Source organism: Pantherophis guttatus, chromosome 5 (assembly GCF_059756535.1).
Source record: "Pantherophis guttatus breed Tessera chromosome 5, ASM5975653v1, whole genome shotgun sequence".
NCBI classification, from domain to species: Eukaryota; Metazoa; Chordata; class Lepidosauria; order Squamata; family Colubridae; genus Pantherophis; species Pantherophis guttatus.
Window position 1 is genome coordinate 24,647,727 of NC_142067.1, and position 22,490 is coordinate 24,670,216.

A 22,490-nucleotide genomic window follows, 5' to 3' on the forward strand; every position below is an offset into this window, starting at 1 on the left:
TTTTCTCTCTTTCCGAGGCTCAACTTGCAACATCGGGGGGGGGGAGGCTGCTGCACCCGACTTCGGGGAGGAAAACCCTCGGCGTTTTATGGCGCTTTCTGAGTTCGGGGCCAGAATCCGCCTCTCGTTAAGTTCGAGCGTTTCTACCGCCGCGGCCACGATCTCCCTGCGCGCCGGCAGAGGGCACCAGAGCTCACTTTTGGTGGGGTTCTTTTTTTTTTTTTAAAGCCCGCTGCAGTGGGAACAGTAGAATCGGTGGAGCCGAGGCGCTTGGCGGGAGCGGGGTGGGCGCTCCCCGAGCCGCGCATATACCTCTCCTTCCCATTGCGCGCGGCTCCCCTTCTTCTACCGGCGCTGCCATCCATCAGAGGCGGATATAAAGCTCCGGGAGAGGCGCCACGACTCGGCCGACACGCGAGGGCTGGGGCAAGGCGCGAGAGGGGCTGCTCTTTGTCCTGCCCAGGACTGGACGGGGATCTCCATCGCGCCCAGCCAGGTAGGTGCCCTCCTGCGCCTTGGGTACCAAAGCGGATCCCCGCAGCATCTTCTGGGGGCAGGAAGAGACTTGGCAGACGGGGAGATGTGGACCAGACTTGGTGGGAAGAGGTATTCACTTGGGAGGGCGGGGAAGGGGGCGCGGTGGGTCAGGGCTTCGGAGCAGCTTGGCAGCCAAAGGTGCGAGGATCGCCCTTCTTTCCCCCTTCTCCTCCTCCTCCTCCTCCTCTCCCGCCTCCGAAGCGAATTTCCTCCTGCGCAAGTTTTTAAGCCCGCTGGGCATCTTTTTTTTTTTTTTTAATTTGATTTATATGCCGCCCTTCTTCGGAGACTCAGGGCGGCTTACAATGCGCTAAGCAATAGCCTTCATCCTTTTGTATATTTATACAAAGTCAGCTTATTGCCACCCCACAACTGGGTCCTCAATTTACCTACCTTAGAAAGGATGGAAGGCTGAGTCAACCTTGAGCCTTGGCGAGATTCGAACCTGCAGTAATTGCAGGCAGCTGGTCTTAATAACCAGCTTAATAACAGGGTGCCTTAGACCACTGTACTACCAAGGCTCTTCCCTCCCTTCCCGGTCACCTGCTCCCCGAGAACTCCGAAGCGCGCCCACGGTTCCTTCCGTGGGTAGCCCGAGACTGAATCCACGGGGCAGGCAGACGGAACCCAAACAATGTCACGCCTGGCTTTTGCAGGCGGATGGCGCTTCCCGCGAGAATCAACCGCACTTTTCCTTCTCCGAGGGAGAAGACGGTCCCTCTCCGAGGCTTTCCTCGCGGGCTGTTGTGGTGGGATAGAAAGGATGAGCGCGAGGGGGAGGAGGGGGTTTCCTCCAACGCCGCCCGACTGTCCCCTCTCCCACCTCTTCCCTCCGTCTTGCGAAGGCTCGATCCGCGCCTCTCTCTCCCCGATCCTTATTGCGAGACACAAGGCGGCTCAGCTTTTGACAGTTATCAATATTGTCACAAGGTGCGATTGATGGGAAAGGGGAAGGGAAGGGAAGGGGTGACCTGCTCTACTGAGCGGCGTCTTTCTAAGGAGTGGGAGGGGGGCGGCGAGTGGGGAGAGGTTGAGACATCGTGGTCCGGTCTTCGTTGACAAAGAGGAGATGTTAATGGACCGATTCCCAACAGGATGGGAACTTGAGGCTATTGTGCACTAAGAGTTTTTAGGATTCCTACATACCCCTCCCAATTGGGATTCCTTCAAAAGGGTTGGAGATTTATTTTTATTTTATTTTTTTAGTTTCCTGATGAAAATTGTAGTCTGACCCGTCCAGAGGATGGATGATGATTTTTTTTTTAAAAAATTGATTTATATGCCGCCCTTCTCCGGAGACTCAGGGCGGCTTACAATGCGTTAAGCAATAGCCTTCATACTTTTGTATATTTATACAAAGTCAGCTTTGTATAAACTGGGTCCTCAATTTACCTACCTTAGAAAGGATGGAAGGCTGAGTCAACCTTGAGCCTGGCAAGATTCGAACTTACTAATTGCAGACAGCTGGAGTTAAATTACAATGCATTAGTCTGCTGAGCTATCCAGGCTCCTGGGAAAGCCTCTTTTGTTTGCAGACAATAAGTGCCATAAGCACATTGGCTGGTGATCTTAGACAACCCTCTTTTTTTTTTTTTAATTTGATTTATATGCCGCCCTTCTCCGGAGACTCAGGGCTGCTTACAATGCATTAAGCAATAGCCTTCATACTTTTGTATATTTATACAAAGTCAGCTTATTGCCCCCACAAACTGGGTCCTCAATTTACCTACCTTAGAAAGGATGGAAGGCTGAGTCAACCTTGAGCCTGGTGAGATTCGAACTTACAGTAATTGCAGACAGCTGGTGTTAATCACAATGCTATCAGTCTGCTGAGCCACCAGGCCCTTTTGTTAAAGATGGGTTTCACTTTTTTTTTTTTTTCACATGGAGAACTGAGGCTGCTGTATTAGGGACTTGTCCAAAGGCAAATGCTTTCAAATAATTCATGATTTTGTGTGTGTGTATGGCATGTGTGCATGTGCGCAGAGAGATTTCCTTAGATGAGGAAATGTGTGTCATCTGAAAGATTATGGAGCAGAAGGAGGGCGAATGTGGGCTGTGATGCATTGCTAACCCTCTAGAGATTTTACCAGAGCACAAAAGGATTGTGGCTCCCAGTAGCAGCAGCAGCAAATGTCTCTCTTGCCAGCTTCCACCTTCTAAACTGGGATGTTGTTGAGAGAAAAGAACCCTTGAATGTGAAGCTAAGAGTGAATTTTTGGCAATGAGACAGTGAGTTAGCTCTCTGATGCTAAAAAGTTGCATGTTGCTTAATTCATTCTCAGAGTATATTCTCTTTCCCCCAATTGCTGCTTTTGCCCTTGGTTTCAATTGGGATGCAAATAAGAACGTAGTCCACAGCTAAATTCCATAAGAAGGGGACGGGTGCAAACAAAAACCCCTTCCACCAGTAAGGATATGAAGCTGGAGCTGATATGTCAAAGTCTCCAGTTTAAATGTCATCTTAGCTAGGTGACCTTAGGGAAACTACAGCTGTCAGTTGAGGTACCCACCACTATCTGCTGAATGAAGATAATAATATATTCTGATCTAAGAGGAGGATGGCAAACAAGGCTTCTTGAAATAATGCTTGCAAAGTAATATAGAAATGTTGCTGTTGTTATTCTGCTGCCTACTGCTACTAAAGCTGTAATAATTCATATTCCTGGACAACATGAGTGTCTGATAAAAGTGTGCAAGTTTCTGAGCAGTTCTTTTATAGAATAGAATAGAGTAGAGTAGAGTAGAGTAGAGTAGAGTAGAGTAGAGTAGAGTAGAGTAGAGTAGAGTAGGGTAGAGTAGAATAGAATAGAATAGAATAGAATAGAATAGAATAGAATAGAATTTTTTATTGGCCAAGTGTGATTGGACACACAAGGAATCTTTGGTGTATATGCTCTCGGTGTATATAAAAAAAAAGATATATTTGTCAAGAATCATAAGGTACAACACTTAATGATAGTCATAGGGAAACAGTCAAAATAAATTGTAAGGATACCAGCAACAAGGTTACAGTCATACAGTCATAAATGGGAGGAGATGGGTGATAGGAACGATGAGAAGATTAATAGTAATGCAGACTTAGTAACTAGTTTGATAGTGTTGAGGGAATTATGCAGCAACTGCTCATCTCAATAATAAGACAATTACGTTGCACTTCTGATTTTCTACAGTGTTGACTAAGTGCACACAAAGTGCATAACATATTGTTATCAGATTAAATTATCTTCTAGATTTGAAGAGACCAAATACATTAAAGCATAACCCAATTAAACTGAGGTCAAACAGCACATTGAACAATACGCATACAGGCTAATATAAAACTAATCAATGTAGCATGCTGTATGAGCCACTACTCTTTAACCGATCTGCTTACGCAAATTGCTTAAATTCCGCTGTTTTCTTTTAGGTTTATATGAATAATTTCTATGTAACAGTGTTAAGAAGACCAGCTCTCAACTAGGAACAAGTTGAAGGTTTCCAACTTATAAATAAATAACAAACTATGAATACATTTCGTGGAAATTAATGGGATTTTCCTTGATACAGCTACATATAGCTATATCATTGTCTTACGCATGATATTACTTTTGCAAATGCTTATCTAATTCTTTAAAAAGAGACTAAAAACCGAGTCTAAGAAATAGTAATTTGCTCAGGTTTGAAATATGCTTTCACACAGGCCTCCTAGGTTCAGTATAAAGGAAAATTCCATCATCTTCATCATCCTCATCATCTCTTTTTCTGAGCTCAGAATGATTTCAAAACTAACTAAACAAATCAACCCAGTGTTCTCACCTGAGGCATCTGTGTCAATACTTAAATTATCCTACTTTGGACACATTATATAAAGACTCAGCTCTCTGGAAAATGCCATTGGAAGGGTAGAAGGACTAGGTTAGGGGTACATCGTCATGGAGAAAACATAGGTGGTCCCAAGGGTTGACAACAACTTGATGACACAATGATCAAGTTCTGGATGGGGTTGCACTGTCCTAAATAGAACCAATGTGCAATTTAGAGGTTCTCCTGAACTCACATCTTCTGTTTGTAGAACAGGTGGCAGCCATGGGAAGGAGGGCCTTTTCATAGCTTTGTTTTGCCCTCCAATCGTGCCCTTTCCTGGACTGTGAGAACCTGCTTGTGATTACTCATGTCTTGTTCATCTCCTGAATGGATTATTGCAATTTGCTGTCCATGAGGAAAGAACACCCAGAAGCTGCAGCTGGCACAGAATGCACTGGAACGGATGTTCTTGCATCTGTTCTGACCTAGGCTCCCTTAAAAAGCAGGAACCAGAATCTTGGTCCTGGCAAAACCTCTTTTATTTACATGACTGTGAATTATTTTCATTCACAGTCAGCAAGGCTTGTCTAGTTTTTCAAAGGAATATTTATCAACATACCTTATCTCGCTTGGCAAGCTGCCACGTAACTTGTTTCCCAACGCAGTGTAAGGCAAAACTTGGCACAGAGTCTCTTAGAGTCACGAACAGAACTTTCCACTCTTGAAACTACCGAACGAACGAATTGTTTCCTGCAAAAGCCCACTCCCTGTTCGCTCCTCTTTTGTTTCCTATGGGAGGGGCCAATCACATCCAAGGTGTGGCTTTACTCCCAAATCGACCCTGCTTTCTGAGTTGTTCTTGTCTTCTGGCAGCTCTGCGCATGCGCACCCTGGGAACAGGCTCCAGCTGTTCCTCTGCCTCGCTGCTGTCTAGCTCCCTCTCTGCCTCCGATGCAGAGCCCTCGTCCGAGCTTTCCTCAGCCTCCAGGACTGGCCCAAGTTCCTCCCCAACTTCCTCACTGTCTTACTCTGCTGCTAGCTCTGCTGGCCGCCGGCGGGCCACAACAGCAACAGTGCAGGTTACACTTCTGCTCTGTAAGGTTTTTTTGAGTGTCAGTGTACTTTGGGGTTTAATTTAAGGTATTGGTTGTAACCTATAAAGCCCTTCATAGCATGGGGCCAGGTTATTTAAGGGATTCCCTCTCCCCATTAAGTTGTGCATAAGAGGCCTTCTTTGACTCTCCTTTATTAGAGTGTGTTGTTTGGTGGGGTCCAGAAAGAGCCTTTTCTGCCATGGTGCCAGAACTTTGGAATATCCCTCCCCAAAAATTAGACTGGTCCTGATACTATTAGCCTTTTCTAAGGCCTTCGAGACATGGTTCTGTCACGGGGCCTGAGGATCAGGAAGTGTGACTGAGCAGCTCATACAATGGCTATGTTGATTTGCTACTGGTAAGTTGTTGTTACTCCAGCTGCAGTTTTTATGTGTGTTTCTGTTTTTGGGTTTCATAGCTTTATAAGATGTTTTAAACTATTGTTAGCCCCCCCAGACTCATAAATGTGAGATGGGCAGCCATATAAATTTAAATAATAAATAAATATTATGACCATATTGCAAATAATACATATGTTGTAACTTGGTCCTTACACCCATGACTACATTCCTTTAATTTATTTTTTATGAGTGTATGTGATTAATTCATATTTTAATCTACCCATTGGAAAGAATGGGAAGACTAAGATTACTATAGAAAACATGTAACTAAGTTAAGTAATCTAATTCAAGAAAGGTTGTTTCCTCTGTTTTATGGTTCTGTACTGGTTTTATATTACCAAGCCATCATGCTTTTGCTTCTTTTTAGAGTGATTTTAGCAGTTGAAGATTATAAATCAGCAACAGCAATTAAAACCAGATACTTTTCTCTTAGGCTTAATGGATAAAGAACTTGGGGGAAAAAAAGGAATTTTGATGTTATATGTGTTGATGGCAGCAAGAATACTTTATGCACAAAAATGGAAGAATACTTTGATTCCACAGTGGACAAATGGCTGCAAAAGTTGATGGAATTAGGAGAGATGGCAAAAGTGACTGCTTTGATTAAAGAAAAAAACGCAATTAATTTTGTTTCTACTAGGAGGTGGAAAAAAGTAAAACTTTGATTTGGGGTTTTGCTGACTAGATAGGTTTGTTGTTATAGAAATGGCTGGTAGATATTATTATATAAAATTAAAAAGTTGAGGTTTTATGTTACTACCTTATTCTACTGCATCAAAAGGAGTTGGAAGTCAATGCTTTTATTTTTCTTTCCCCCTTACCCTACACTTTTTCCCCTTTCCCTTTTTCTCCTTTATTTTTCTCTTATTTTCATTTTTCTTTGTACGTCTTTATTTTATATTTTGATAAATGAATAAATATTTGAAAAAGCAATGAAACTCATCAGACAGAGCCTTGCTATTATTTCAATCCATATTCAAGTAAAATGGAATTCTTAGCAGAATTGTATCTTGGATCTGACATGACTTTTGCAGCTTGAAGGAATGCCAGGTGTTGGGCTGTCACAGAACATTATTCTAGCATTATAGTCCAGCAAAGCAAAATTCTAAAAGACAGGAAGCTCCCATCCTCAATCTGATTCCAGCCAACATTCAGTTCCCAATATCAAGTTACTTGAGGCACCAGCCTGTTGTTCAGGAGATTGCCTTATGCAAGGTATCTTCTCACACAACAGCACAATTCTGTTTCTCTGTGTGTTCAAGTCCTCATATAACATGCATTGTTAAGATGTTGAGCAAATGATGCAGATGTAATAAGATTCATGAAGGCTGAGAGATCAGAACTGAGATTCTGGGTCTATGTTTCTAGAAACATAATTAGTCACATTAGGATATCATTCTGCCTTGCTGCTATTGTTGGGGCCTGGAGGTCCATATCTGATTGAATTAATGCCATGTCTTATTCTTCCTCTTCATCCATGAATGCTTTATGGGCCATTAGCATGTCACTATGCTATGGGGAGTTTGGAATGGATTTATTCATCATAATAACCAAACTATGGTTATCTAAACCAAACAAACTATATAGCACAGGGGTGGATTCTACTTACTTTTACTACCAGTTCACAATGGGGCCGTGCACGCTTGTTTCGCTTGTGCACGCATGCGCTTTTCTGCACATGCGCAGAAGTGTTCTGATGACATTGGGGTCGGTGGGCGGAGCCTCCTGCCAGTTTTACTACTGGTTCTATAGAACTGGTGCGAACTGGGGGCAACCCACCACTGATATAGCATGACTAAATACAATGTCTGAATTATCTAAATGAGCTCTTAAACATGACATTCATTCTTTCTGTCTAAATTGATGCCTGATGGCTTGTAGTTATATGAACCAGTCTTGAGATGTCAGCTATTCTAATTTCTTTCTTTTTAGTCAGGGTAGAATATGGTTGAGTGTCATCTTGACCATAAATCTCTCTCGATAAGTTTTCACCAATCACATTCAGTCCAATTTATCTTACAAGGTTGTGTTGAGAAGATAAGGTTCACAGATGACTCTTGTGTTCTCTGACTTGAGATGTTTAGAAGAAAGGCAGGATATAAATGTTAGAAGTACGTAAATAAATCTACTGTTTTAGCAGGTATCATTTTTCAAGAAGCACTATCTCGGGATAGGACAGATTATCTCTTTTACAATGTTTATCAGTATTTTAACATAATTATAACTGTCACTAGGCTCTAATAAAATAATTATTCGAATTAGTGAATGAATAGTTTATTTAGGATCTAAAATGATTGTGGCCGAATTCTAGGACTACAACTGCTGTACGCATGGTAGACCATTATGGTATGTATATTATACAACATTGATTTAGATGGTGTACATAAGATTGGTATAGAGAGCAAGTAATGGAAGTATGAAGAGTGAAAGGATTAACTAATAGGGAGAGGAAACCGAAGAAGAAGTAATGGAAGCCATGATAATTGGAGATCTTGATATCCTGCAGATGTGTGGACTTCAGAATTCTGAGGAACAGTAATTTTATGTTGCATATTTTGTGTTTTATTGGGCATATTTATGTTGTAACCCAGCATAAAGTCAATTAATACATGGATTGCTCCGGCACAGAGATCTGGAAGGTATAAAAGTATGGATAAAAATAAAGTCTTTGTTTGCATTATTAAGCAAAGATAAAAATATTTACAACAACATTTGTGCAAATGCATGTTAAGGACTAGGGACCAATTAAAATTCAAATCCTAAAAGCTATACATGCAGAACTGAGAATTAAATATATAGTGGTTTGTATATACTTGTAATATGCAAGACAACCCATTTGGTGTAGTGGTTAAGGAATCAGGCTAGAAACTGAGAGATCATGAGTTCTGGTCCTGCCTTAGGCATGAAGTCAGCTGGGTGACCTTAGGCCAATCATTCTTTCTCAGCCCTCGGAAGGGGGCAATAGCAAATCACTTCTGAAATCTTGCCAAGAAAACTACAGGGATTTGTTCAAGCAATCGCCAGGAATCTGTTTATGTGTTCCAATCTATGCTTGGAAATTTCTATCATAGACAACACAAACTTCAGAAAGGTTTAGCAAAATAATAATTTAATTGATAAAAGAATAGTAGGAACATTCCTTATCAACTCTTCCCTGCTGGAGCCATTTGCTTGCCTTAGTCATTAATTTGCTTGCTTTAATTGACTTATCCAAGTTTATGATCAAAATATACATTTTAAAGATGCAGATTCACTTGCAATCAATGGCATCTTGTGATAATAGTATCAGGATCAAAGTAATTGCATGCTTTGTATGTAACAAACAAACAAGTAAAGATCCAGAATAAATTGTGTATGAAATTTTACAAGTTATATCCTTAATCCCCAATGATTTACTGTTAGAGTAATAATCTGTTTCATTATATTATATCCCTAGTATCATGCTGTTTTTATTTCTCTCTGTAGGTTTTAATATGGGAGCTAAAGATTACCTCATTATTTCAGTTTATGTTATAGGTAACAGTTATGTTTGGGGGAAAAAACCTATTGATTTCTAAGCTCTGTAGTATGTAATGTTATAAGATAACTGAAATGAGATTACTGAAAAAGAGCAGTGGGTGCAGTAAATGTGAATTCAGTAAAAGCCAAAGTCAGTTTGGTGTAGTGGTTAAGGCATCAGTCTAGAAACTGGGAAGACGGTGAGTTCGATTCTTGCCTTAGACAGAAAACCAGCTGGATGACCTTAGGCCGGTCACTCTCTCTCAGCCCTGAGAGAAAGGCAATGGCAAGCCACTTCTGCCAAGAAGTGCCAAGAAAATTGTAGGAACTTGTCTGTGCAATCTCCAAAATCTGATATGATTGAATGGAAGTAAAAAAAATCTTATATTAGATACCTTTTCTCATGACATAGTAACCTCCTGACAGAATTACCTGTATAATCTTTGTATCTGAACTGACATTCATATTATATGGAAATGACATTAATGAGAGAGAGAGAGAGAGAGAGAGAGAGAGAGAGAGAGAGAGAGAGAGAGAGAGAGAGTATTATAAATTATGTATTCTCGGAACATCCCAAAATGAATCAAATGAATTCTGGCTCTCTTAGCACATACAATAGTTGCCCCATGATGTGATATGCAGAGATTCGGAATGCTAATTAGCTAATTATGGTTGAGGGCAGGAGTGGGCTTCAAAAATTTTAGCAATGGGTTCTCTGCCTGGTTGCTGGGTGGGCGTGGCCATGGTGGGCGTGGCCTAGTTGGCCTCCTGCACCATGGTGGGGGGCATTTTTGCCCTCCCCGGGCTCTGGAGGCTTTCCTCAAGCCTCTGGGAGGCCGAAAACAGCCTCCCCAAGTTCTGGAGGCCCTCTGAGGTGGTTTCCATGCACAAATTATACTAGAAGCAGATAATTTCCCTCTGTAATGACAAACTGGACAGTTAGCCATCTAAACCAGACTTTGTACCAAGGCTCTAATATTCACAGGGACCTCTGTTATCTCTGTTGTGAGATGACAGCCTTTGGATCTGGTTTAGCAGCATCTGCGGGGAAAGCAAAATTGGCAAGATAGCAGATGGAACATCGCAAAGAAAAACCCTGTCTTTTTTTTTTTTTTTTTTTTTAGAATATGTGTATAATGTTGAAGCTTGCCTGAAAGGGGTGGGGCTTGTGCTGTGATGCTCCATCTGCCATCTTGCTGATTTTGATTTTTTTCTTGCAGATGCCGTTACTCCAGACACCCATCCCAGTGTTGTTTTTTTTTTTGTGACACGATGCAAACTTCTCTTTCCCAATTGTTTAAAGAATAGCCAAAAATGTGCAAGTCTGTCCATCTCATTGAAATTGAAGATGCCATCTGGGATGCATTAGATGATACATTTCTCAGAGATGCTGAATTTATGTTTCTTTTCTGCCGATTTAAAAATATTCTTACCTCATCTTAAGAGTATTTAAGGGCCCTCTGGAAGGATCTTCACCTTGCCTAGCGTAGCCCCCTACTCCCTTTAGTACCTCAAATGAGAAGGACACAATCATGCCTTCATTTAAACGTTTCCAAACAAGTGTTGGAAACACTGATTGGAGTTGTTTTTCCCACAGGTTATTTAAATACATTCAGACATTAAAGGAAATGTCTAATAATGATATATATATATATAGTATTGGAAATTTTGAGTAGTTCGGAGAACCGGTAAATACCACCTCTGACTGGCACCACCCCCATCTATTCTCTGCCTCCTGAGTACCAGCTGATCTGGAGGAAATGGGGATTTTGCAGTAACCTTCCCCTGGAGTGGGGAGGGAATGGAGATATTACAGTATCCTTCCCCTACCACGCTCACCAAGCCATGCCACGCCCACAAGCCACACCCACAGAACCGATAGTAAAAAATTGTGAAACCCACCACTGAGATATCTATATCTATATCTATATCTATATCTATATCTATATCTATATCTATATCTATATCTATATCTATATCTATATCTATATCTATATCTATATCTATCTATCTATCTCTATCTATCTATCTATCTATCTATCTATCTATCTATCTATCTATCTCTATCTATCTATATATTTTGTTCTTTTTTTTTTTCTTCGTAGGTCTATATGTGCATTACTGTTCTAGCCAGGGTTTTTCCTACATAAATCAAGATGTTTGTATTGCCATAGTTAAGTGACATCCCAAATCACTATTTTCTAGGCTTTATCAGACATTTAAGCAGCATTATGTTGTCTGCTGTAAGACTTAAGGGAGACTAAAATAGATCTATTTCGGCCTTATAAGGCCTCATCAGTCAGCCACACCCTTATTTTATGACTCCTCCCTGTAACGGTATAGTATCTATTTTCTTACTTCTTCGTAGTAAACCTTGGTCACGTAGGGAAAACCTGGCTAGAGGAAAAACACACATAAACCTTACGAAGAAGTAAGAAAATAGATACTATACCTTTACAGGGAGGATACATAAGATGTAGGTGTGGCTTACTGATGAAAGCAAATGAGCTAGAAATAGATCTATATAAGTCTCCCACCTAGCAGGAAGAACTTGCTGGCTACCAGAAAGGAAAAAAGCCCAGAATCAAGTGGATGTGATTCTACTGAGCTAGGGCTGCAGAAAAAACCTTGGTTACATAGGGAAAACCTGGCTAGAGGAAAAACACACATAAACCCTACGAAGAAGTAAGAAAATAGATCTATATATCTATATCTATATCTATATCTATATCTATATCTATATCTATATCTATATCTATATCTATATCATCTATCTATCTATCTATCTATCTATCTATCTATCTATCTATCTATCTAGTATGTATGTATGTATGTATGTATGTATGTATGTATGTATTTATTTATATTTTTAGTAAGGGAGCAGAGTCTCGGCTTTTTAGCTACATGTTTTTATTCAAAATTTCGATACAGCACCCAGAACATTTCCAAATGTTGACTCTAATTTTAATTGTTATGAAGGTATAAAAGAGAAATTCTCATGAGAAGCTGACAAATCAACTGCGATGATTTGAATTTTGAATTAAAATTAAATGAGATCCAATTTGATTTTTGCCTTGGTCCCAGCTACTTTTTTTGGGGGGGGGGAGTTCATCTCAGTAACTTGCTCAAAAAGATATCTGTGATCTTTGGTTCTGTTAAACAGGTTGTGAAACACAAGGCCCGCAGGCTGCATCCGACCCACAATGTGGCCGGATACGGCCCATGGGACCGTCCTGGAAAATGTAAGGGATCAGCCTGTGGGGCTTCGGCCTCGTCTACCCAGTGCAAAGAGGAAACATGCCAGCAGTTTGGGGAGTGGTGTCAAGCTGGCCACACCCATCCAGTCAGCCACACCCACGCCCACCCTGGCCACGCCCACCCTGCCGCCGAGGTCAACCACAGCCCTGTTGCGGCCCTCAATGAAATTGAGTTTGACACCCCTGCTGTAAAAGTTGGACATTCAGGCAGTATTTCAAAGATCCAAGTTTAGGGATCCAAAGCAACAGTCTATCAAATTAAAGCTGGACACAAATAACTTTATCTGTCAGTCAGTGGCCACCCAGAAGCAGGTGAATGATTCTACCTAGGTCCCCAACATTATTTGAAAGGCAAGGTTCACTGAAAGTAGCACATGCTGGGAAAGGCTCCATACAGTAGGTGGAAGTCTTTTGGGCTTGAACAGAAACAGTTTACCCCCTCGCCCCCTCAAGTTAGAAAAGAGAAATTCAGAAATTATTCTGAAGCCTTGCTGGATGCCCACACTTTCCCACTTGAAGTCCAAGGGGAGCAGATTCTTCGTGATGCCTTGGTTTGAGATTTCATTGAAGCTTGGCAAGTCAGAGAGCTGCAGTCCACTAGGGAGTGGATTATTCAGTGAGAGACAGAATATTAACATGCACCCCTTGACTATTTCTTAATTTATACTATAACCAAGAGATTTTATATGTAACTCTCTTCCTTTGAAAGGAAATTCGGGGGCTTTATTGTCTTGAATGATAAATGATGGAAAAAGCAGGTGGATTTCTCTGTAGGGGAGTTGCTATCACTACCTTGTGACTGGTAGTGATAGCAATTTATTTATTGAATTTATTTATAATTCAATTTGTATGCCGCCCGTCTCCGAAGACTCAGGGCAGCTAATGCAAATCATCTGTAATTATATCTACTATGTTGAATTTCTGTTTAAAAATAAACATCTGATTCATTGAAGCCATTTCCCAGACTATCCATGTAATTTTCTTGGCAACAATATGGACACTGTTTGCCATGTCTTCTTTTCCCACTTCCCAATATAGTTAGGAATTTTCCAGTGGTTTACTATCAAAGTATAATCAAGTCAGGCTCTGTTTTTAAAATCTGATGTAACCTGCTATGTGCTTTATTCCTGTGGAGGGATGAAATTGGGGTCATAAAGCTGCCTTAGAATCTATTTGCATTTTCCATCCTAGGAAATGTACATGTAAGAGGACTTTCAAAGCATTTGAAGAGTTTAAATCTACCCCCACGGATTAAGAAATACTAAACATCTCCAAGTTTCGATATGCTCAATTTCTCAGGTGGCTTGAATCTTAGTGTTCTGCCCCAGCTACGGACTCCAAAGAATGCAGCACACACAAAATCTGTACGAACCTTAGTTTACTAAAATAAAATCAGGTTTTTTTTTTCAAACAAAGGCTGTTAATTAACTTTCTTAACAGCCTACAAGAATCCAAAGAATAAATAATCTTTATCTTACTATGGTTGGCAGAAAGCCCAGAAGCAATTTGCAGAGAACTAAGATCAAGGCACGAAGGAGAGTGAACGAAGTTGTTCCCTGCAAATTGCTTCAGTTGGCGTTCCTCCTTAAATAGGCTAAGGGAGTGGCCAATTAGCCCCAAGCTTTACTCTCGAGGAGACCTCCTCCTGAGGAGCCACTCCTGCCTTTTGGCAGCTCTGCGCGCCCGTGCATCGAGAAGAGGCTCCTCCTCTTTGTCCTCTTCACTTAAGGAAGCTTCTGGAGGTTCTGAAGGCCCTGGCTGAATCCCCGCCTCTGGCACCATATCTTCTCCAGCCTCATTGTCCGACTCGAGTGCCAGCTGCACAGGCTGCTGGCGCAGCACCACACCAGCTTCCTCGCTGTCCGAATCAGCCACCAGCCGCACAGGCTGCGTATGGGCCACAATACTTAGCAGCTCTTGGTTACCTTTCTAGAGCCTACCTGATTTAAACATGTTTTCCTTTATCGCTATCTAAGAAAACATAGAGGTTCAGGTTTTCATGAGCATGAAATAACATTTGATTTTGCACACAGTACTGGTAATTTTTTGAATTGTTTTTTTTTTTTTTTGGTTTAATAATTAAGAAGGCAAATCGCAAAGGAGCTTTTTCAAAGGGCAACTGGACTTTCTTCGTTTTTCCTTAAAAATGTTTCATTTCTCATTCAAGAAGCTTCTTCGGTTCTGACTGAATGGTGGGGAATGGAAGGATTTATATTCCTTGCAGTCATCTGCCATAAGAAGGCAAATGTTGTAGGCGGAATCTCAACTCAGGCCTGTTCACACACTACAGGTAATCCTCGACTTATGACCACAATTGAGCCCAAAATTTATGTTGTTAAGTGAGAAATGTGTTAAGTGAATTTTGCCCCATTTTATGACTTTTCTTGCCACATTTGTTAAGTGTATCAGTGCACTTGTTAAATTAATAACATGGTTGTTAATTGAATCTGGTTTCCCCATTGATTTGCTTGTCAGAAGGGCACAAAAAATGATCATATGATTCATGGACACTTCAACCATCATAAATGTGAGTCAGTTGTCAAGCATCTGAATCGGGGTGGGTTCTACTTACCTTTACTAGCGGTTCGCAACGGGATCGTGCGTGTGTGCTCACTTAGCTCGCGCTCACGCCTTCCTTCTGCACATGTGCAGATCGCTGATGATAACATGCGCAGATCGCTGATGATGACATCCGGGGCGGTGGGCAGGCCTCCTGCTGGTTTTACTACCGGTTCTTGTGAACCAGTCTGAACCGGGGGCAACCCACCACTGATCTGAATGTAAATCACATGACCATGAGAATGCTACAACGATTGTAAGTGTGAAAAATTGTCATAAGTCACTTTTATTCAGTGATATTGTAACTTTGGACGGTCACTAAATGAACCATTGTAAGTCAAGAACTACCTGCATTAGTTCTCTTTGAAATCAGGGAGGGAAGCCTAATGTTGATGCAACAGAGACTGGACTCTTTTGAGATGGATTGGTGGGATAGGAGAATCCTTTGAGGTCAGCCTTACCCAATGGTGGGTTTCTACCGGTTTGCCCCGGTTCGGGCAGTAGTGGCGGTGGCAGGAGGCTCCTCCCACCTGCTCAGCCATCATCACGGACGCTCTGTGCATATGCAGATGTTTCTGCACATGCGCAGAAGCACCATGCGCATGCGTGTGCTCACAGTTCCGAACCGGTAGTGAAGGTAAGTGGAACCCACTACTGGCCTTACCTCAATGAGTTTGGGTTCCATTATCCTTTACTAACACACTGGAGAGCACAGAAGAAAGGTTCTTTCTGCTTTCATGATAAGGCTGACCAAGAATTGATTCATTACCAGCACAAATTAGAGCACTCTTATTTGATATTTTCCACATGAGCTCTTTTAATGGAAAATGTCTGCAAAACCAGAAAGAATAAATTTTGAATGTTCAACATATACCTTATACCTACCCCATTCTGTTAGCCTAGTGGTCGGCAACCTGCAACTCTGGAGCCGCATGTGGCTCTTTCATCCCACTGCTGCGGCTCTCTGTCGCTGGTCAAGTCCACAATTGATAGGGCTTTCGGTTAGGACAGGTAGAGGAAAAAGGAGGCCACGCTAGGAGGACACTCTGATGGGGGAACCGGACTTCCGGTCAACTCCAGAATTGAATGGGGGCTTCTAGTTAGGACCTTTGTGGCTCTTTGAATGTTTAAGGTTGCCAACTCATGTGTTAGCCTAACTGTAAATATAACTTTACAGTTATATCACTTCTGGTGATCACTTATGCAGTTGCCCTTAGTTTTAGAATTTTAGGCAACCCTGAACTGAGTAGTTTATCAGAACTCAAGCCAGCCTCCTCTGGCCCCAGGCTGTTTTGGAAACATAGTGATGGCTTTACTACAGTCTCTTGGCTGAGCTAGGGACTGTCAAGGAGAAAAGTCCTCAGGGAGAGCTGCTGCAGAAACAGACCCAGCAAATCAGCATTACATTAAAAAAAAACAAAAAAGGAATTACAATCTGCTAGTTGGGTGCTGCCTGTTTTTGGAAACTGAAAAGTGATCTGAAAAGTGAAAAGTGACCGCTGCTGCAGTCAAAGGCTACACCAGTAGAGTCCAAAATGGTTGGGACTAGTTTGACAATTGGTTCATATTTATGATGGCTGCGGTGTGCCGTGGTCATGCGATTGTTAAGCTTCACTTAACAACCTTGTTACTAATTTAACAGCTGCAGTGATTCACTTAACAACTGCGGCGAGAAAGATCATAAATGGTATTGCTTAATAATAGAAATTTTGGGCTCAATAGTGATCGCAAGTCAAGACTTCCTGTATAGGTAGCTTTGAACCAACTCCAGTTGCCTTCCAGGTTTCTTTTTTTTCTCATTTCAGTGAACTGCTCTTGATTTATAAGAGCTTTGAGGCAAGATATTTTGGTGTATGCAGTGGTGAGTTTCAAAATTTTTTACTACCAGTTCTGTGGGTGTGGCTTGGTGGGCTTGGCATGGCTTGGTGGGCGTGGCTTGGTGGGCATGTCAGGGGAAGGATACTGTAAAATCTCCATTCCCTCCCCAATCCAGTGGAAGGTTACTGCAAAATCTCCATTTCCTCCCAATCAGCTGGGACTTGGGAGGCAGAGAATAGATGAAGGTGGGGCCAGTCAGAATTTTTACTACCGGTTCTCCGAACTACTCAAAATTTCCACTACCGGTTCTCCAGAATTGGTCAGAATCTGCTGAAACCCATCTCTGGGTGTATGTCTGTAATTTCCAATCTTTGCCCCTGATTGGAGATGTTGACCTTTTCAAAATCCTCCAAAACCTGAGGGCAGAGAATTGTTTGCATAGCATCTCCTATTCATTTTCAGGGGAAGGAAAAATTCTGCAACAATTTAGAAAGTCTATAGACTTGTCATGGTGGAGGCAGTAACACCACTATTGAAAAAGTCTAATGGAAGGAGCTCCAGGCTAAAAATCTTCCTTTGTGATTAATTGAAACGTGGAAAGCCAAAACTCCTGTCTTTTCCTCTGTCGTTTCTTATTCAATTTGATGAAAGAGAAATGACTTCTCTTCAAAGGAAAGAGAAATTCAGGGAAGCGCTCATGGATGGAATAGAGCCACGATGGCAAACCTATGGCACGCGTGCCAGAGGTGGCATGCAGAGCCCTCTCTGTGGGTCCTCCTGCCGTCGCCAGCTGCTCTTCCAGGTTCCGTCACGTGCATGCGGTGGAGCACCGGAACCCGTAAGAGAGAAGCTGGCCGGTATGCATGTCTGTGGCAGCCAGCAGCACTTCCAGGCTCCATCACACGCTGGTTCTGTCCGGCGCGCATGTGCCTGACGGAGCCTGGAAGTGCTGCTGGCTGCCACAGACATGCATACCGGCCAGCTTCTCTCTTACGGGTTCCGGTGCTCCACCGTGCCTGAGTGCTCCAGTTTTGGCACTCGGCGCCAAAAAGGTTAACCATCACTGGAATAGAGTGTTCTTGCACTTTTTAAAAAATATGATGACAAAAGTCATCTGCTGTATTTATTGATAATATCACAGGATGGTTCTTGTTAGATGCTGTAATGTCAGCCTCTTTGTGTCATGCAAATTAGCGGGCACCAAACATAACATTAGAAAAATAAATAGAAATGGGGAAAAATCTTGTTCTGGAAACATTAGTTTTTCAGTGCTGCATCTGGTCCTGGAGGTTTAAACTCAAAGTAAAGAGGTATTCCCTCACCGTATTTCTATCACAGTCAAGCTTCAGTTTTCTCTCCCTTTCTAGCCTTCAGAATTTCCAGATGGAACACATAATTGGTTTTTTAAGAAGACAGAACCAAAAAAGAACTGAATAGCTCTGCCTTTTCTTTGTTATCCGCTACCTTTTTACCATTTTGCTGAACAGATGGCATACTGATTCTTTTTTTCCCCTTTTACTTTGAATACACGTAAAGAAACCTTTTTAAAATTATTCTTTTTACTAATTTCAGCTCATGCTGAGATCTTGCTTTCCTGATTAAAAAAACGAAGCAAATCTAAAAGCAGTTCACAGATATTTCTTTGTATGGCATTCGAAAGTGAAATGTTCTCAGAACAGTGACCCCAGTTTAGGACATTTTATCATAACCCAACCCACATGAACAGGATTTTAGAGATGCTTAGGTGGGGCATGGCCAAAAAAGGTTGGGAACCACTGGTCTAGCCCATGCAGTGTGCAGATGTTCCTTTACACAATGCCATCTACTTGATTGTGCCATTCAGTGTATGCTGTTCCTGCCAGCATCTTATATTCTGCCATCATATGTTGGACTGTCCCTGGGACCTCTCTGCATAGTCTGCACTTCAGGTCCTGTCTGGTGTGATAGACCCCTTCTTCTATGGATCTGATGCTTAGTGCCTTCTTGTGCTGCTATGGTAAGTGCCTCAGTGCTGTCCTTTAATCCATCTCTTTCCAGCCCCTGGTAGGACAGAAACACTTTTTTCCTTCTCTTCCTCCCCCCTCTTTGTCTGTCTGTCTGTCTGTCTGTCTGTCTGTCTGTCTCTCTTTGTCTCTCAGTTTCTCTCTCTCTCTGTCTGTCTCTCTGTCTCTGTCTCTCTCTGTGTCTCTGTCTCTCTCTCTCTCTCCATCTCATTCTCTCCGTCTCTCTCCGCCTCTCTCCATCCCCCTCTCTCTCTGTGTCTCTCTGTCTCTGTCTGTCTGTCTGTCTGTCTCTCCATCTCATTCTCTCCGTCTCTCTCTCTGTCTTACTCTGTCTGTCTGTCTCTGTCTCTGTCTCTCTGTCTCTGTCTCTGTCTCTGTCTGTCTTGTCTTCTGTCTCTCCGTCTCACTCTCTCCATCTCTCTCTGTCTCTCTCTGTCTTTCTTTGTTTCTCTGTCTCTCTGTCTCTCTCTCTCTCTCTCTGTGTCTCTCTCTCACGTGTATACACACACACACACACACACACACACACACACTGTTTCCCTTGGATCACAAGTTCTGGTAATAATATTATCAACTCCATCACTTTCCTAATTTTCTGCATGGAATAATCTTCAGATATACTATCTTCCCCAATTGCAAAGGGGAAAAAAAAAATCAAAAGACACTTTCCATAGGAATGTATGATTATCTCAACAAACAATCCAGCAGTCTTTTATTCATACTTCAAAGAAGAGAGGATTTATACAGTACAATCTGAATTCTCTGTTTGACTTAGAAAGCCCTCAACCTATTCAGGCTAATACTTTTAGAAGTGGCTGTAATTTCCCTTGGACATCAGCAGCTTGGCTTTTCAAGCCTAATTGGATCTATAAATTACTGTTGTTTTTACTCAAGTATTAACCTCTGAAGATGCTAAGCATCTCTTTCATATAGCTTTATTCCGAACTCTTTCATTTATTTATTAGCGGTAAGAGAAGAAATTAAATAAATATGATAGATACTGATAATTAACTTTTTAAAATGATGTTAGTACTGGTAAGTTAAGCTGCTGCCAGTACTTTCATCATCAATGACTTTCTCTTAATGGAATTTTCTTTCTTCAGCCAAAACTCATTAAATAATATTTTAAAAATTCCTTAATAGCAAGCTTGGCATCACTTTTTTTTTTTGCCTTTTGGAATCAACAGAGATATGTTGTGCTTTTGTTTACTATAATCTTCAAAGTGAACCTGAATGTAGGTATATAAGAAAAGCGGATTTACATTATTATATGTTTGTTGTTTTTTTCCTAATCTCTAAAGAACCTTCCTGAGACCCAGCTCTCTTAAAATTTCTGAAATTTTGCATTGTAGATCTTTGTACAAAATCATAAAAGGAATCCAGATTAGAAACAGACCAATTTATGTTTTATTTCTACTGAAATTGAAGTAATCATAGCTAAGTTTCCCTGCTCGTTTCAATGGAATTACAGTGTGACTGAATCTGGGATCAATCTAGGACAATGTTGTGACACAGTATGTACTCCCCAGGCACTCTCAACATTTTCCAAACACAGAATGTCCTTTTAATTATGAACCACAGCAAGTTTGGGAATTAACACGTTTACCAGAAACAAGCAAACTCACAGGGATTGTGTGGGGGTTTTAAATTTTTTTTTTTGAGAGAGAAACACCCTTAGCTAGTAGTTTGCACATTGTCTTAGTAGTTTGCAAACTGAGTATCACTGTTTTCCTCAAAATTTATATAAATTTATATATAAAATATTCTGCAGCACCCCTGTGAATTCACTGCAGTGCCATGGGATACTCATGGGATACTCATGCACAGTTTTGGAATTGTGGGTATAGAAGTTCTTTCAGTAGCAATCACTATATTTTTGTATATTGTTATGGAATCATTAAAGTTTGTTCATCTACAAACATAAATTATAATTAATTATACTTTCTCTCTGTAGGACTTTTAATCACAAAACTGGAATATTAGTAGAAAATTACAAAATGAAGTAAGATATTGACAGATCCAAGAGCATATAAGTGTGTTTTCTCTCAAAATTATAGGTTTAAAGAAATAACATTGTTGGTTTCATTGCATAGAGAAATGCTTTGTTACCACTTGTCTTATCTGATTATTGAGCCAGTTTACTTGACACTATTGTAATAGCTCCTGATTCAAGTTATATTTTTCTGTTCTAAAGATAACCCAACTTTATATTGTAGGCTGGTGACCCCCAGGGGGAGGGCCTTCTCTGTGGGGTCACCTACCCTCTGGAATCAGCTGCCCCCAGAGATAAGGAGAATCCAAGACCTCGGTGCCTTCCGCCGTGCCCTTAAAACTTTCTTTTTTCAGCAAGCTGGGCTGGCTTAACATATTTTTTAACATATTTTTAATTTTTAATTGGTTTGTTATCTTAAATTGGGGCCAAATTAATATATATCCTTTTAATTGTTTTTTTTAATGTTTGTATTGTATGTTTTTATCTGGCTGTACACCGCCCTGAGACCCTCGGGAGAAGGTGCGGTATATAAATTTGAAATAAAATAAAATAAAATAAATAAAATAAATATTTGCTGTATATTATGTACTCCCCAATTGAAATGTTTTTGTAAATCTTGACTTTACCAGTAAAATGTGTTTAGAATTTGACAATACGAAATCAAAGAGCAGTGAATATTAAATAAAACAAATTTACAATTACTTTGCCTCTCAAAGCTCTTCTGCTTTTCTAAGATCTTTAAAAGTGGCAGTCTTCATAGATGAACACACCTAGTAATAGCACAGGCTAAAAAAGAATGGCATCCAACTGGAACAGCCCTGTCCTTTCTAAGCCTTTTTAATATAGGAGGTTAAAAAGACTGGCCTGGAAAATCAGGTTCAACTACCTGAAAAACTAGGAGGAGGACTTGAACAGGTAGCTAAGGTGCTGGATGTACAGGTGAATTTAATATAAAGGATAATGAGAAACAGCAAGCACAGGGTGCATTGCATCAACCAACCACTTAGGAAGAATGAAATGTTTCAGTCATTCGGTGCTGAGCAGTGAAACCAAGGTGCTGGAGGAAAGAATTCAGGTTCAGTCGGATTGCTGTCCTCAGCACGGTAGATATCCCACTGTAAGGATGGAAGAAAGACTGAATTTCAGCACAGTTAGATTTTGTGCAGTAGAATAAGGTTTTGTTATTGGGGGAAAATGAGAAAGTGGCCATGAGCAAGAAGCCAGCAATCAAGAAGTTGCTTTCCTCCAGCCAGCAACTTTTGATTTCGTTTAGATATGAAGATGGCAAGGTGATTCAATTAAGATGGCAAGGTGGTTTAATTACATTTATTTAATTCAGTTCAGGCACCACCCCATTGCAACGGACTCTAGGTAGTTCACAGATAATTACATTACTGAGTGTAGGTTCATAAAGTTGATGTTTCTCTTGGTTGCAAGGTGATACATTGTGTTAGACAATCCGTTCCACTTTCAACAAGATGGTTGTCCACCAGAAAGAAGAATAGCAGCTACAAGTACTTAGTCTGCCATCTCTATGTTGAACA

The 22,490-nt window shown here is 41.1% G+C and overlaps 1 protein-coding gene across 2 annotated transcripts in view; it reads left to right on the plus strand.

The window, feature by feature from the left end:
• The first annotated feature begins 211 nt into the window (after nucleotides 1–211).
• The window catches only part of MTUS2 (microtubule associated scaffold protein 2), a 329,331-nt gene continuing 307,052 nt past the window's right edge, over nucleotides 212–22,490 (plus strand). For both annotated transcript variants that reach the window (XM_087894733.1, XM_034410840.3), the window contains exon 1: nucleotides 212–496. The gene's annotated coding sequence lies outside the window, so the exon portion shown is untranslated. The remainder of the gene's footprint in view (nucleotides 497–22,490) is intronic.